Below are 16,424 nucleotides of genomic sequence, written 5' to 3'. Positions count from 1 at the left end.
GGGTTGAATTTCCTGGTGTTCATCTGTCTAGGTTGTAAGTTATTTCTCCCTGAATAAACATCTATTCGGCCTATTTGTTTATCCTGATCCTTATTTAACCGCAATAGTTACTATTGCCAAAAACATCAATTTTAAAGTAATAAAGCATAAAGAAATCAAGTTGGTAGTCACCTGGAAGCTTCATCACTCTTGGGTAGCTTTCATAGAGCTGACATAGAGCTGCTATACACAGTAGAGGAGGAGAATAGTCATCACCTATCTTACGCAGCTGTGAATCCTGTGAGCTACAATTTAGAGAATGGCCTGGCAAGTTATGTTCACTAGGGCAGTAGTTGAACAAATGTTATGAGAGTAACCAAGTACTTTCTGATTGGACTCAAGGCCCATTCAATGAGATTGAACCTATTCCCGGAACTATCAACATGCCATAGGCTGTAGGGAAGCATAAACTATTAAATTATTCCAAATGGACTTAGTATTAATGTCACTCCTAATGTTTTGTCACCGTAACAATAGATTAATGCATATCCCAACCCTCAAGAGAGGGGTTCTTTTTTCCGAGACAGGGTTTCTCTGTATTGCTTTGGAGCCTGTCCTGGAACTACCTCTTTAGACCAAGCTGGCCTCGAACTCACAGAGACCCACCTGCTACTGCCTCCCGAGTGCTGAGAATAAAGACGTTCTCTACCAATGCCCAGCAACAGTATCTCTGTAGATACTGACAAATAGAGACCTACAATTGGTTAAGGTGAGAGAGTAAGAGACTAGAAAATTCATTCCTACATAGGACATCTGTATCACTCTTCCTTTTCACAAAGCTTTTTGAAAGTGGGATTGGAGACAATGAAAGAGGCAAAGGCAGTAGGGAACTGCAGTGTGGCAGTATTTAACAACTGGCCAGTTGCAAATGTGGGCTGATGATAGCTGTGATAACATGCACAGTAACAGTACTAGTGCAAGTCAGACAAAATTCCAGTATGTATGGAGAGGTGGACATGAACTCTCACCCCAGCCGAGGAGCTATTTGAGGTTGAGATCTGTTGGTAGAGGGAGAGTCAGTTTTTATTAATGGTGTGGCTCCTGGTAGGTTGTCCATTTTGTAGTAATGAACCCATATTCAAAAGTGTAGAGACAATGCATTAGAATAAGTGGTTAAAATAAAAAAAATAAAGAAGCCTCGAAGTTGGACGGGTAAGGAAGGAATTTGATTAGGAAAGAGTTGAAGGAGAGCTTGAGTATGATATGAATGCATCAAATGAAATTTCAAAGAATTAATAAAATTATTTTTTAAAAAATCTATGTATCTCAACATGAGTATGCATACTTGAAATGCACACACCTAAACACATGGAAGAAATTAGAAATATTTTTGGCTAAATATTTAAGGCCCTGAAAACTTAATTTAGTCATCATTAGAGGCAGGAGGAAGGGCCTTGACCCTACTTCAAATGACTTGCCAGATTTTGATGATCCCTTCTGGAAGGTATCACTCTCCCTGTGGAGTGTGTGTGTGGGGGGAGAATGGGATTGGAGGGGAGGTTGGGGGTCATGGGATGGAGGGAGAGGGAACTGGGATCAATATGTAAAAAAAGAAATATGTATCTATATCTATATCTATATATATCTATATATAGATATATATATACACATTCATATATATAAGAATTTAAATTTTCATTTATTTTTATGTCTGTAGTGTTTTTAAGTGGCTTGTAGTAAAGAAAGACTTGGTTTTTAATATTTAAATCCAATGTCAAAAATTAAAAAACATAAAACTTGCAAAAATGCCTAGCTTGAGGCATTCGTTGATTATGGAAATAAATTAATTATATCAATAATAAGAACTTAAATGTATATCTGTAGAACAAATAAACAGTAATATAAAAAGCTAATTTAACAAATAACTTAAAAATCTTGTATATAGTTCTGGGAGGAGTCACTCATTCATAATTATACTAGTATTTTACATTGTAAATATTATATGATTTATACTAATGACTACATGTACATAATGCCTAATTAAACCTTTAAGACAGTTTTTCTCCCTTTTCCTGATGTGCCACTGATATGACCATAAAATCAACAATAATAAAAATGAATCAGCAATAAAATAGATCTCTGTTCTGGTTAGTCCATAGTAGCTTTCAAATAGTTCTCAACATGTTACCATTAATAAGTATTTGGAATTTTCAAATTAAATTATACCTAAATGAAATTCTAACTATAAAACCAAATTTTGGGTATGTTTGGGGGTCAAGGAAGGACAATATTTTCTCTAGTAATAAAACCCAATGCTTATATACTTTATTATTAAATCATTTATATCAAATCTATATTAAAAGAATTTACCTTTATATATTTTATCCTTCACCTCAAGATCATAATGAACAAGGATACATTCTCCCTCTCACAATTTCTATGGTTTTGACTATTTCAGTGTCTATTTCCTTAGAGAACAAAGTGGTATATAAATGTTGAGGAGTGATGATGTAGTGTATAGTTCAGTGGTTCTCAAACTTCCTAATTCCATAACTCTTTAATACAGATTCTCATGGTGGGGTAATCCCAAACCACAAAATTACTTTTGATGCTAATTCATAACTATAATTTTTCTATTGTTATGTAGCATAATATAAACATCTGATATGCAGGATATCTCATATGTTTTTCTGATAAAAGGGGTTGCTACCAATAGGATGGGAACTGCTGGTACAATTCTGCCTTGTTCCCCAACAGATTTCCCTAGATAGTCTCTTGTTCTTGCTCACCCAAATAGTGTCATGCATGGCTTGCCTCTCATTAAGTAGTCCTTAAGCCTGATTAATTATAGGTTGATTACTTCCACAACCTTGTGTTACCATTGCCCTAGCATCTCCTGCAGACATGACACAATTGTAGATGAAAGTGTTTGTGGCTAGATGGTGTTTGTCCAAAAGTGATATATCTGGATATTGAAGTAAACTGATTTCCATAGTGGATGTATGATGTGGATGGACTTTTGTATGCTGTGAATATATGTATCTTTTATTGGCTAATGAATAAAGCTGCTTTAGCCAATGAATAGGTAGCATGGAGCCAGGCAGGAAGTGTAGGTGGGGCTTACCAGATGAGGAGAAATCTGGGAAGAAGGGGGCATAGAGGAGCCTCCAGGGAGATGCCATGTAGCTACTGAGGACATAGGACTCCTGGGCATTCTTTGGTAAGAAAAGGTCATGTGGAAATACATAGATTAATAGTTATGGGTTAATAATTCAGAGAGAGCTAGCCAGTAAGAAGTCTGAGCCACTGGCCAAACAGTTTATAATTGATATAAGCCTCTTTCTGTTTGAGACTAAATGGCTGCTATACCAGGCAGAAAAGGAACTCTGTTTATAGGTGTGCAAGTTTGCACTCCCAACAACAATGCATGAATGTTCCCCTTAATTCACATCCTCACCAGCATGAGATGTAATTTGTTTGACTGATCTTAGCCATTCTGACAGGTGTAAGATAAAAATCTCAAAGTAGCTTTTATTTGTATTTCCCTTAGAGCTAAGGATGTTGAACATTTCTTTAACTGTTTCTTGGCCATTTGACATCCCTATATTGAAAATATTCTGTTTAGATCAGTACATTATTTTTGATATATAGTTTCATGAGTCATTTTATATTTGGAAAATTAGCCTGCAAAAAATTTTCCCCATGTTGGTTTGTCCTATTGACGATATCTGTAGAAGCTTTTGCATTTCATGAGGCCCTGTTTATTAATTGTTGGTCTCAGTGCCTGTGCTAATGGTGTTTTGTTCGTGATGTCTTTTCAAGAGCCAATGAGTTCAAAGCTGTTCCCAGTTTTCTTGAAATTCTTCTGCACTATAAATATCTGGCTATGCGATTTTTCTGTTGAAGGGATTTTTAGTGACTTCTATTTCAATGGGAGTTATAGGTTGGTCTAAATTACATTACTGATCATCTTTAAATATTTATTTATTTATACCTGGCTTCAGTTTTCCCTCCTTCCTCTCCTCCCAGACCCTCCTACCTCCTCTCTGCAACCCCCCCACCAAAAAAAAGCCAGCCCTCCTATGTATATCAAGGAAACATGGCATGTAAAGTTATAGTAAGACTAAGCACCTACATTTATATTAAGGCTGAACAAGCCAACCCAACATGAGGAATAGGGTTCCAAAATCCAGATAAAGCATCAGAGACAGCCTCTGCTCTCACTGTTAGGAATTTCACAAGAACACAAGATGAGCAAACTACACAGCTGTCAGATATGTGCAGGGGGGCTGTGTCAGTCCCATTCAGGCTCCCTGGTAATCACTTCAGTCTCTGTGAACTCCTAACTCAGGTTAGTTGATTTTGTGGATTTTGTGTGTGTGTGTGTGTGTGTGTGTGTGTGTGTGTGATGTCCTTGACCCCTCTGGCTCCTAAAATCCTTCCCTTCTCTTTTTAGCAGTATTCCTGTGCATTACCTAATATTTGACTGTGGGTTCCTATACCCTTTTTCATCAATTTCTGGATTAAGCCTCTCTGATGTTTGTAAGACTAGGCACCAATCTATGAAAATATAAAAATACCATTAGTCATCAATACATTGACATTTTTGTCTTTAGGTGTATTTAGTTCTGTCCTAGGTACCTGAGCCATTCAGATAATGACAGGGGTAGACTCAAACTTGTGGTATGGGTCTCAGGCTGGACCAGTCATTGCTTAGCCACATCCACAATCTCTGTATTACCCTTACACCAGCACATCCAATAGGCCAGACAGATTATAAGGTGAAGGTTGTATGGCTAGGTTGGTTTCCAAGTCCCTTCAATGGTACTCTTCTCTGGTCACAGGAGGTGACCAGTTCAGATTAAATATCTTATTTTGCTAGAAATCTTAGCTGGGATCATCCTTGTAGATTCCTGGGAGTGTCCCTTGCACTGGGATTCCACCTATCCCTGAAATGACCTCCTATCCTGTGTGTTCTTTTAGTTCTCCCCCTCTACTACCTGATCCCTCACACTCACATCCCCAAAGGCCTTTCCCAAGGAGATCTGAGTGTCTCCCTTGAGCCCTTCTTGTTATCTAGCTCATCTGAGTCTGTGGATTGTATAAGTTATCCTTCAGTTTTCAATGAATGCTTATCTAATCTTGATTTAGTAAGTGATGTGTCTTGATAAAAGTATTAATTTATTTTAGATTTTCCAATATCGTGGGACATGTTAATCACTGCAAGTACAAACACTGGCAGTCAACTTAGTCACATGGTTTATATCATCTCACCACACATACATTGACAAAGGATAAGGAAGGAAATGGAGGATGCCCTTTTTATGTTTCAGTTTTTGTTGATGAATAAAGCTGTTTTGGCCAATGGACAGGCAAGATTTAGCCAGACAGGATATCCAAACTTGGAGATAGAAAGGTAGTAGGTGGAGTCAGAAGGGTCTGGGTATCACCATTAAGTGAAGACCACATGGAGATACACAGATGAATAGAACTGGATTAAAAATTAAGAGAGAGCTAGCTAATAAGAAGCCTGAGCCATAGATCAGTTTATAATTAATATAAGTCTCTGTGTGTTTATTTGGGACTATATAACTGTGGGACTGGATGGGACACAAACTTCTATCTACAAAAAGGCTAAGGAAAAGAACAGAAAGAAAAAGTAATCATTGGAATGTTTTTTTCCTTCTGACAGGATAAAATAAGGATGGTCATTTTCTAGCACCTTATGATTTTATGACCCAATTCTCTTATCTTGAAAATAATGTTATGTCATTTGCACAGGCATATTTATATTTAAACTTTACTTGCTACTTATTAGTCATACCATCTTGAAAAAAAAGTCACTAAGTCTTCTTTACTGTTTTATAATATTAAAATTATAGTGTTTTCTTAAAGACTTCTTAAATTATTTATATGAGTGCTTTGTTTGCATGTAGGCATGTCTACCATATCAGGGCCGGCCTCGTGACACTGGAGGACAGAATACAGATTTGGATATTGTGGAACTAGAGTTATGGATGGGATGGCTATGAAGCACCATTCTAGGGCTGTAAACTAAACCCAGGTCCTCTGCAAGAGCAACAATTGCCCTCAACTGCTGAGTCATATCTATGGTCACATTTAGTGTTTTATTCTCTCCCCTAAAGATTACAGGGATTTGATGTGTCATAGTACCCAGCAGAGTATCCAGCACATAGTCAGCATTCCCAAGGTTGTTTTCTACTATATCATTTTTTTTTCTGTGTCTTAAAATGTAGCAGCAAAAGCCCTATTTTCTTCAAACGTCCAGGCTAACATAACACAACCAAAAATATATGCTTATGAAAGCTGGAAGGAAAAGAAAAGGAAGAAACAAAACATCAAATGGGAATAGAAAAGTAGATTCACTCTTCTTCTCCTAGCTATAAAAATGGGCCAGGCTTTCTCAGACACATTAAAGAGATAAGCTTCACTGGAAACTAAATAAACTAAGTATATGCCTCTTCCTTCTCAGGTTGGAATGGGATTGCCTATATGAAAGTGTTTGATGGGAATGTGGGGACAATGCCCTAATAAAGAGACACCAGAGAGCTCCATTCTTCTCCTGCTAAGGGAAGGTACATGAAAATGCTAGTCTATGGACTCTGGAAGCAGTCCTCATCAGGATCTACATGACCAACTCATCTTAGGATTTTGAAAAATAAAGGCATCATTGTGGGGGTTCCTGGAAGCTCCATTGCTGGCAGAGAAATGAACTGTGAGAAGCACAGAGGAAACATGCTTCATTAGCATGGGAAGCCCAAACTTCTGGAATCTGACCCCGAGCAGGTTTTCATTTTTTGTTTCTTAGCATATTTAAACACAATGAAATATTGAAAAAAGTTTCCTCTAGAAAATTTTAACAATAAAGCTTAGGTCATGATTATATCAAAACTCTTTTGCAAAGTACTGTCTTTTGCAAAGTACCCATGACCTCATCCACATGAGTGAGTTCCATTAAGAAACAATGTGTAGTTGGAAGTTTTTTGTTCTGCCCATAAGTTCCCATAGCTCCTTATGAAATAATACTCTGAGGCTTAATATCAATTACAATTGTTTGGCCAATATCTCAGACATATTGCTGTCTAGCATTTTCTTTTAAATTAACCATTATTCTTAATCTGTGTATTTACACAAGGCTGTGCATCAGCATGTTACTCTTTTGGTGGCTACACAGAATCTCTTCCTCTTTGCATCTTTGTTTGAATTTTCCTCCTAGATATATTTTGTCTGGCCATGGACTAAAAGTTTTGTTCATCAACCAATAAAAGCAACACATATTTGCTGCATACAGAAGGACATCCCCCATTATCTCCTCTTTTCTGCCTAAATAAAAAAGACAGTTTCGACTTTAATGTAGTAAAATTAAAGAAAACACAGCAGGTAACAAGGAAGAATTATAGTTGCAATTTTTAGTCTATTTGTATTTGACCAAATTAAAAAAAAATACTCTTTCATCTAGCCTATCCACTCTCAGCCCTCTGGGAAGAATGGGGTCAAACATCTTCAGGTGAAGAGAAAAGCATGTATATTTAACACTACTGATTTCTCTATTTTATCTGAGAGCACAAAGACCTTGTGTTCTTCTACATAATGATCCCAAGTCACCTCGTTTCCTGTTGCAACACAAATATACTGAATATAAGTTTTTGACTTCTGTGCCACATTCATCCTCTGCCTCTGCATTATTTTAACACATCCTTTGAGTTACTGGACACCTTCCTGGATGTGTTCCTTTCCTAACACATGGGCAACTTCAGAAGCTGTTTGAACTTGGAACATTAGATGGGGCTTTAAGGACCAGTGCTTCTTAGAATTTGACACTTGGATTTCCCACCAGGGATTGTATGAGAGAAGGGATGTCTGGGCAGTTTCCTTCAGTTTTCATCATGAGGATACTTGCCTGGGAAGAAAAGAACTTTCTCCACTGTAAGACAAGTCTTATATTTTTAAAATAACCATGAAGGGGAAAATAATTAGTCTCCTTTGTTCTCAACCATTCACCCTAGAGTAAGGAGACACGCTGATTTGGAGCAAGGCCATCACAACATGTTTATCACCAGGAAGGCATGCCACGTGTATTTTTAAAATCTCTTTTGTTTGTTTCTACATCACCATGGTGATAATGAAAGACCTGAGAATGCGGGGACCTTCACAACTGACTCAAGAACCCCCCCCCACCAAATCACGAGAAGCGGTCTTGATGTAAAAGCATGAGGTCTTTTATATTCCAAGTGCACTGGGGTCCACAGCCATGCACCACACAGGGGTAGTGACTGAGGACCACGAGGGCGAAAGTAAGATAGCTTTTATAGCTTTACAACAAAGCCCACACATCTTAAACCAATCATCTCATAGCATCCAGAGCCTGCATGGTGCAGACCAAACAATTTAAACCATCCAAGCCCACATCCCATAGACCAATCAGTTTCCTATAGCCCCAGAGGTTCACCTTTGCACGGCTCCTGGGTTACGGCTCCTGGGTTACAGGTCCTGCTGCAAACCACAAAGAATGTGACCGTTCGCCTATTTACTGGCTGAGGGCAGGGTCTGGAATTTAAACTTCTAGCTTCCTGTGGTCAGTAGGGAGTTAGGTTGTACTTTTCATTCTTACAATATCAGTTATTCCACTTACTTTTCCTGGCTACGTTGTTTCTAGATATTTGAAACCTACCTATAAATTATGCTGAAGTAAGTCCTTCAAATATCCTCTCTTTGTTATTTGTTTCATGCACATGTTTCCTGTAAGAATCCTGAAGATGTTACAAGTATTTCAAGTTTATAAAGCCTATTGTTTCTTTGATGTAGCACGCGCGTGAGCACACACACAGACACACACACACACACACACACACACACACACACATCTTTGACTACAAAGCTAGAGGCAGAAGGATGCTACTAAATGTCTCTAGATTTATGGTGCATTAATCTGCCATTGTATGAGACTTTTTTTTTAAAAAAAAAAAAAAGCTCATGTTTATTGTTTCAGAAATAGATAATCTTCCTGAGAAGAAAAGAAATAGAGAAAGACAAATCAAATTTAAAAAAAAACTCTCTGGATTCTATTATAACATTAGGTTTTATGTCCCTGAATTGGTCAGAGCATACCTTGGATATATGAAAATTTGTCATTCTTGGATATGTTTCATTTACTGAAATGCTGTTTGAGAGCAACTTTATTAAAGATGCAAGATACTGGAACAATGCCACTTTATTGTGTGTCAGTGCTTTCAAATAAAATCCTTTCTCCAAACACATTGGAGAATTAAATAATACAAGACAGGAGAGTGCATTCTGTATAAATTATACAATACCTTGGCATAAAGAATAATTTAAGGAATCACTTAGAAACCCAATAGCTATGTCTCAGAGAAATTGAAAGAAATAAGAAAGATTTTTCAGATTTTTCTTTATATGCTGGTTATGTAGAGTGCTTCAAGTGGTGAAGAAAGATGACATTCATGGTAGAGCATGGTGTCAAAATTTATTGTTGAAAAATGAAACCATTCAACATTTTTTGTCTAATGGAAACATTTGTTCTTGGTGTTTTGACTTTGTGAAGAATCTGAATAATAGTAATAAATATGGTTACCTACTGTAATTTAAATTATTTGGAAGCCATAGACTTCAAATTTATTTTGCATATATAGAAATGAAATTCACTGAGGTGAAATTATCTATGCACATGATCAAATAGCCTCCAAACAATAACCAAAGAGCAAATCCTTGAAGCAAACTCAAGTATAACTGGATCTAAACCTTAGCATGTGCTATCATTCAAGTGCACTTGTAAGAACCCGAATTAATGAGTATCATTTCCATAGAGTATATTCCTACTCCTATATTTCTAAAATTCTATGCAGTCAAGTGCTCTTGATCTTCATTCTAAGAGTCTTAATTCACAAAAACAAACAAAAAAAATAGCTAGAGTGTCATGACCACCCCACACAGAATCTATAAACAATTTTCATTGTCCCAAAGTGCATCCTATTTCTACACTCTTACATTAACCTTTGCTGAGAGTTGGATACCACACAATTTATACGGTGCACTAAAGGAGTATCAGTTTTCCTCTCAGAACATAGACTGAAAGAAACGTGGGATAGAAAATGTTACATTTATTTTCTTCTTTCTTTCTGGCAAAAGCTAAGATTACTTTTGGGAGAGAGTATATTCACCTTAAAATGTTGACTCATCTAAATCCATCATAAAATTCCAATTTACAGTTTCCAAGTTTCCCCCAACTGTTTCTAGCCTTGAAGAGTATCCACACCTCACAATCTTGATCAATACGAATAAAGTTCATTTAGAAGTCCAGCCTTCACTCTTCCTTTCTCTGTCCCTTTTTTATCTTCAATTGTTCTGTGGTAACTCAGTGAAATAGCCTTTGAGTTATCATGGTACTTCACCTGGAAGAATATATACTCAGAGAAGAAGAAAGGCATTCAGACTTCAGCAATATCACTCAGTCATCAATCTCTAAATATCTGATATGGGAAACACATAAAATCTCTTCAAATTTCATAAAAGCAGGTAGTTTGGTTATTTCAGGAAAATAGTCTGGCTGTTGTTTAAATTTAATTCAATATTAACAGAAGTATGTAGCTCAAATAATAAAAACCCCGAGAGAGATATTAAGGTTCAAGCTGAATATCATATAAGAAAGCAGCCAGCCACTAGACAGTCCTCACCTCTACCAATGCTCAGACTGATAGGTGAGTTCCTTTCTCCTCCCGCCTTATATTCCTTATATTTCTGCCCAGCCACATCACTCCTATCTCCACCTCCCTAGTGCTGGGAGTAAAGGTGTGAGCTCTGTTTCTCTTTTAGACTGATTCACTCTCAAGTAGACCAAGATGACCTTGAACTCACAGAGATCCTTCTGCCTCTGTCTTCTGAGTCCTGGAATTAAAGGTGTGTACCCCTACTGCTTGACCTCCATCACTGTGGCTAGCTTTGCATTCAGATCTTCAGGTGACCTTTATTTGTTATACTACAACACTACAGAAATATGGGAAATTCCAGCAGATATATTAATTGACATATTGACATATAAAGAAAAGTTAGCCATGAGTTTTACAACTTATGAGTTAATTTTTAAATCACTATGACAAAATACCTAACAAAATCAGCTTAATGTAGGGGAGATTTATTTAGGCTCACAGTTTCACAGGTCATAGTACAACTTAATGGAAAAGGCATGGTAAAGGGTCTCTGACCAGGTAGCTGAAGTGACAGCAGATACATACACTGTATGGGACCAAGAAAAAGAGACCATTACTGGAAAAAGAGAATGTATAGCTTGAAGGAATGTACTTGGTAATCCACTTTTATGTACCATGTACTACATGGTAAAGCCTCTACCCACATCCTCCCAAAGAGCTCTACAAGCCAGAAATTCAACATTCAAAACAGCAGCCTGTGAGACATCTTTCAGATTCAGAGATCATATTGGAAGTAAATGCAAAACTAAAGAGTAATAGAACAATTCTTCCTGTGATCATCAAAAAATTTGACAAGGTCACTCTTTTCTGTGGCATCTAAACTGAAGATGTTTATTGTCAGTCAAAGCTATGCATGATTTCTGAGGGCAGCTTACTAACTATCCATGGACATCATGTATGAAGTTCACATCATTACTGCTCTATTTTCCAACCTCAGGTGACTGGACACATGAGAAGGAAACACAGTTTAGCAGATACTTCTCTAGAAGACCAATAAATAGTCACAAGTATGAAGTCTGGATTCTGCCCCTAGAAAGCCTCATACTCTGGGAGTTTTTCGATCACATTGGACTAGATTATGCAGTAATGAAAATATAGTTAAAAAAAATAGGAAGAACAGTCACAGAATTCTCATGGTTTAAAATAGCAAATGTTTATTATTCCCTGCCCATTATCAGCCAAAAAGGATGCTTTTGCTGCTACTCTTACACAGGAATGGAGTGAATGAATCCATCCACCTGCTTGTTTCCATATTTTCTCCTATAGGAGGAGAAATACAATCAGAATCCCTTCCATGTGACTTTCAAAGTTTCCAAAGCAACGTAATTAGAAAACACGTATGTTTCATGGCCAGTTTGGTGTGCTGAACATGAACTTTAGAGAGAGAAAAGAGTGAAATTTAACAGTGGTCCTACATATGTTTCCATTCTTTGTAAACCAATTCTGTAGCAACAACAACAATAGTTATATCACAATAATAAAACCAATTATTTTAATCCTTCCCTAACTGTTCTAAATATAGGCAATCTTGGAAATGGATTTACATGATTCCATCATTTTCATTCACTGTTATGCTAAGCACACATTTGTCTTTATGGAGGCAAAATCTGAGAAAACTTCCTCTGTCTCAGTACTCAGCAATTTGAAAGTTTAGGCGGCTAAGAGAAGAAGATGGTGTGTAGATATCTAAACAAGACAAGCTGTTTTGGGCTTCCTAGAGCTGCTCTGCAGGAAACTAGTTGGCAAAGCAAGTTGTTTAAACATGCTGGGTAAATAGCACCAGGTGTGATAGATGGGAGCCAAGCAGTTGTTTTTTTTTTTTTTTTTTTTTTTTTTCTGTTGTTTTGTTGTTTTTTGGTTTTTTATTTAGCTTTGTGTAGGAACTGGTTCTGATTTCTTAGAGAATCCACAGAAATATTTTATGTAACTCTAGTTAACAACCCCGTTTACCTGTGGCTGTCATCATATTTGCCTAAACTACAATTTGGCAAGGTTGGAAAATTCACGTCTTGAGTTAAAGCCATATGCTGTCATCAACTGCAGAACTGAAAAATGGCTTCCAGTTTGTCAATATGTTTTTGATAATTTTAAAAACAATTCTGCATACTTCTCATACAAAATCCCACTTTGCACCAGCGTATAAAGACACACCTACAAGAAGTTTGAGTTCCTATAATGAAAAAGCTTCCTGTTGATGAGAAGTGCCTTCAGATAAGTTTATGTTTCCTTCTTGGCTGAGACTGAGTGAAGCAAGACTATTGAAGCAGCAACTTCAATTATACCAAGCTTTGTCACTACCATATCTTGCTATTTTCTCTATTCTGCTGCAGGGAAAATAAAATCATTACCTACATGTTTACTGGGCATAAGGTAACAACCTGGCCTTGACACTGACATTGATAGGTCAGGGTTACTCACTGCGGGTTTTTTATTTTTTATTTTTTTAAAGAGGTAAAAGGATAAGCAAAGAAACTCAAATGACTCAACTTCTACACCTTCATTTTCAGAGCTTGCTCCTGTCTTTTCTACTCAGTGAAATGTAAAGTATGTTTCCAAATCTGAGTGACAAAGTTGCCGAAGTGGTGATGAATACTTCCTTCAAAGCTGATAAAACAATCTCTTGATATCATCAGCCTGCAAATCACAGAACACCTCGAATGCAATTTGTAGTGTGTACGGTTTTATTTGTTTCAATTTAAAGTGAATTGCGTTTTTCAGATGGAAAATGAGAGCAAGAATTGGCTTATTATATGAGTACCATGCTGGGAACTGGAAAGAACAGCAAGCCTCCCTAATCTCTGAAATTTGCTGTTTGTTCACTGGAGAGTGTCAGTTCTTCTTCAAATGTTATCATTCATATCAGGGTTGCAGATTAAAAATGAGAGGGAAGAACTCTTTGTGGGTCAAACATGATGAGAACACTTCACTAATAATGGCATAGGATAGAAGGGCCTAATGTTTTCTGTTATCTGTCTATGGCACTGTAATTAGACCTACGTTGCTTGTTGATTTCAGCCCAGACCTGCTTTTGAGCTACATTGTAGTGCATCCTTTTGAACAACCCAACTCTGGCTTTTCTTTCCCTCACTTCATCATTTAGTATTCTTGTTCCTCCTAAGTTCTAGTTCAAATCTTTTTATGCCCATATGATGTCTTCTTCCTGGGCAGTGTTACGCTTCCATCCATTTGGAGACTCCTGGGGGAAGATACAAGTGAAGAATTCAAATTTAGTGTATTCAAAACTGAATGTCCCTTCTGCTCATATTCTTACTCTTTCCCCATCTAAGAAAGTGTTACCCTTATCTTTTCACAATGGAAAACCAGAAACTTCTTGATTAAATATGAATAGTTAGGGAAAGAGTAGATTCTGTTTGGTAATATTCTGTTTGAATATTTTGATATTAAAGTGTAGTTCCTTTTCTTTACCTTCTAAATATCAATCCCTTGGCAATATTGAAATTCCATTCTTCATATCCTGGATGATTAAAATGATCATTGAACTGTTCTTGTTTCCATTCATCACTATCTAATAAATGCCATAGTCTATATCACAGGAAAAATGAATAATCAGGAACACAAATGTGTTCTCATCACTTTCATTCATAAAACTCTGCATTGTCTATTTAGTTCAGAATGAAGTTTACAATCCTTGGCTTATCATAGGAAGAGGAGTGTAGTTAAAAAAAAATGTGCCCTCTTCAGAGGTGGTAGTGTTTACTAAGGAGTGTGTAGGAAATAGGATCACCTCAAAGCGTGCACCCAAACACCATGAGTGGGCTAATATTGTGGACCTGTGCTTTATTTAGTTGCAGAGAGATTGCCAGATCAGACTGGGGATTAATAGAGAAACCCAGAAGCAGCAAAATATTATCCAAGCACAGGACACATGGTGACTAAATTGCTTGCTGTGCTCAAAAATGTGCCTGGGTGTGGATGTCAAGCATCCACTTAAATGCCACATGTAGTAGCATGCCTATAACTGCAGTGCAAGGAAGCAAAATGTCCAGGATCTTTGTAGCTGCTAGTCTTGACAAAATGATGGGCTCCAATGAGATTGGAGAAGTGATTGAGAAAATATTTAACATCAACAGATATATACATATACACATATGAGACACATGCACGCGTGTGCACGCGAGCACACACACACGAATAGAAACGATATAGGCAGAAAATGTTCAAAAGGCATGCAGTATTTGATAAATTGTAGATGTTTACTATGGAAAGTTCTTAAGACTAAAATACATGTGTAATTATGTATGCTTGCATGGGTGATTTTACATTATGCTATGAAAATTTATCTTGAATGACTAGGGTATCCACCAATCATTTTTTTTAATTTACATTTAAAACAAGGTTGTTTTACATGTCGATCCCAGTTCCTTCACCCTCCCACCCTCCCTACCACCAACCATTTATGAAATGTGAATGTTCTACAGCTCAGCTTTCAAAGGTGAGTGTTAAATTCAGTGATCTCTCTGTTTCAAATGTCAGGAACTTCAGAGAGCAGACATTATTAACAACAACAAAAGTTGTTTCTTTGCAGGTAGATATGGGGCACACAAACAGAAAATTGAAATAATTCATATGAGTATAATTATATAACTATGTCTCCCCCAGAATCAGTGGAAATCTGTAACCATATTTATATAAAGCCATGCATCTCTCCCTTGTCATTTTAAAGGAAATAATTTAATAGATCCTCAGCATATGTCTTGGTATCTACCATATATAGCCACAGCATGAAAACCTCTTCTTCAATGTTTCAAAACAATTCATGATTCTCCTGTTAGTTATGTTTTATCACTGGCACTCTCAGTGTGTGATTTCATAACTCAAATCTTTTGTGCTTATTGGTAGATGCTGAAGAGAATAAGTGTGTGTGTGTGTGTGTGTGTGTGTGTGTGTGTGTGTGTGTGTGTGTGTGTGTTACAGAGCTAAAAGTTGACTGTGGTCTAAAATCTGAAATTTATCATCCTGATAATTTTACTCATTTATCCATAGCTGCCACCTATGGCCTTTATACAAGAGTAGTTGTGATTTTTGCTAGAGGACTGAATTAAGAGGAATGTGAAATGTTGGGTGGAGAGAGACTTTTTTTTGCAAGTTTCATAAATCTTAGGAAGAAGTAAACCCTTGTTTGACTATTTTATGTTCTGCATCAGCTCATTGGCTGCACAGGTGAAAATGAAATTTCCCTGGAGGCAGATTAGACAGTATAAATCTTCTCACAGCTTTAATGGGAGCAGATTATACAAAGGTGGGTCAGCCATAAGATCCTGTGTGACCTATTACAAGCAAGTTGCTTTACTTCTCTCTCATATACATATCCTACTATGGTGCTCTAGAACTAAGGTCTGGTCTAGTCCATTACAGATGAATTCTCCTCAGGAATCCATGTATGGGAAGGGTATGGTTAGGATGGGATAAAGGTATATTAAGAAATCTTGAGAACTAATTTTAGCAATTATTAGCTATAGATAACTTAAATTGTTAGATTCTTGGATGTTGACTGAATAGGGTCTTCTTTTTGTTTACAATATTTTGCACACAAATATAAAACTATCTTTATGTATATATTTTGTATGACACAACTTAGGATATTTTATCATATTACACTTTACAGTTCTACTTCTAGTCAAGATATTTCAGTTCTATCTCTGTTATTGAGATTTATATATACATATATATGAGTATAAT

This window comes from Phodopus roborovskii, unplaced genomic scaffold (assembly GCF_943737965.1).
Source record: "Phodopus roborovskii unplaced genomic scaffold, PHOROB, whole genome shotgun sequence".
NCBI classification, from domain to species: Eukaryota; Metazoa; Chordata; class Mammalia; order Rodentia; family Cricetidae; genus Phodopus; species Phodopus roborovskii.
The sequence above is the reverse complement of the archived record's forward strand: the minus strand, read 5'-3'. Positions refer to the sequence as shown.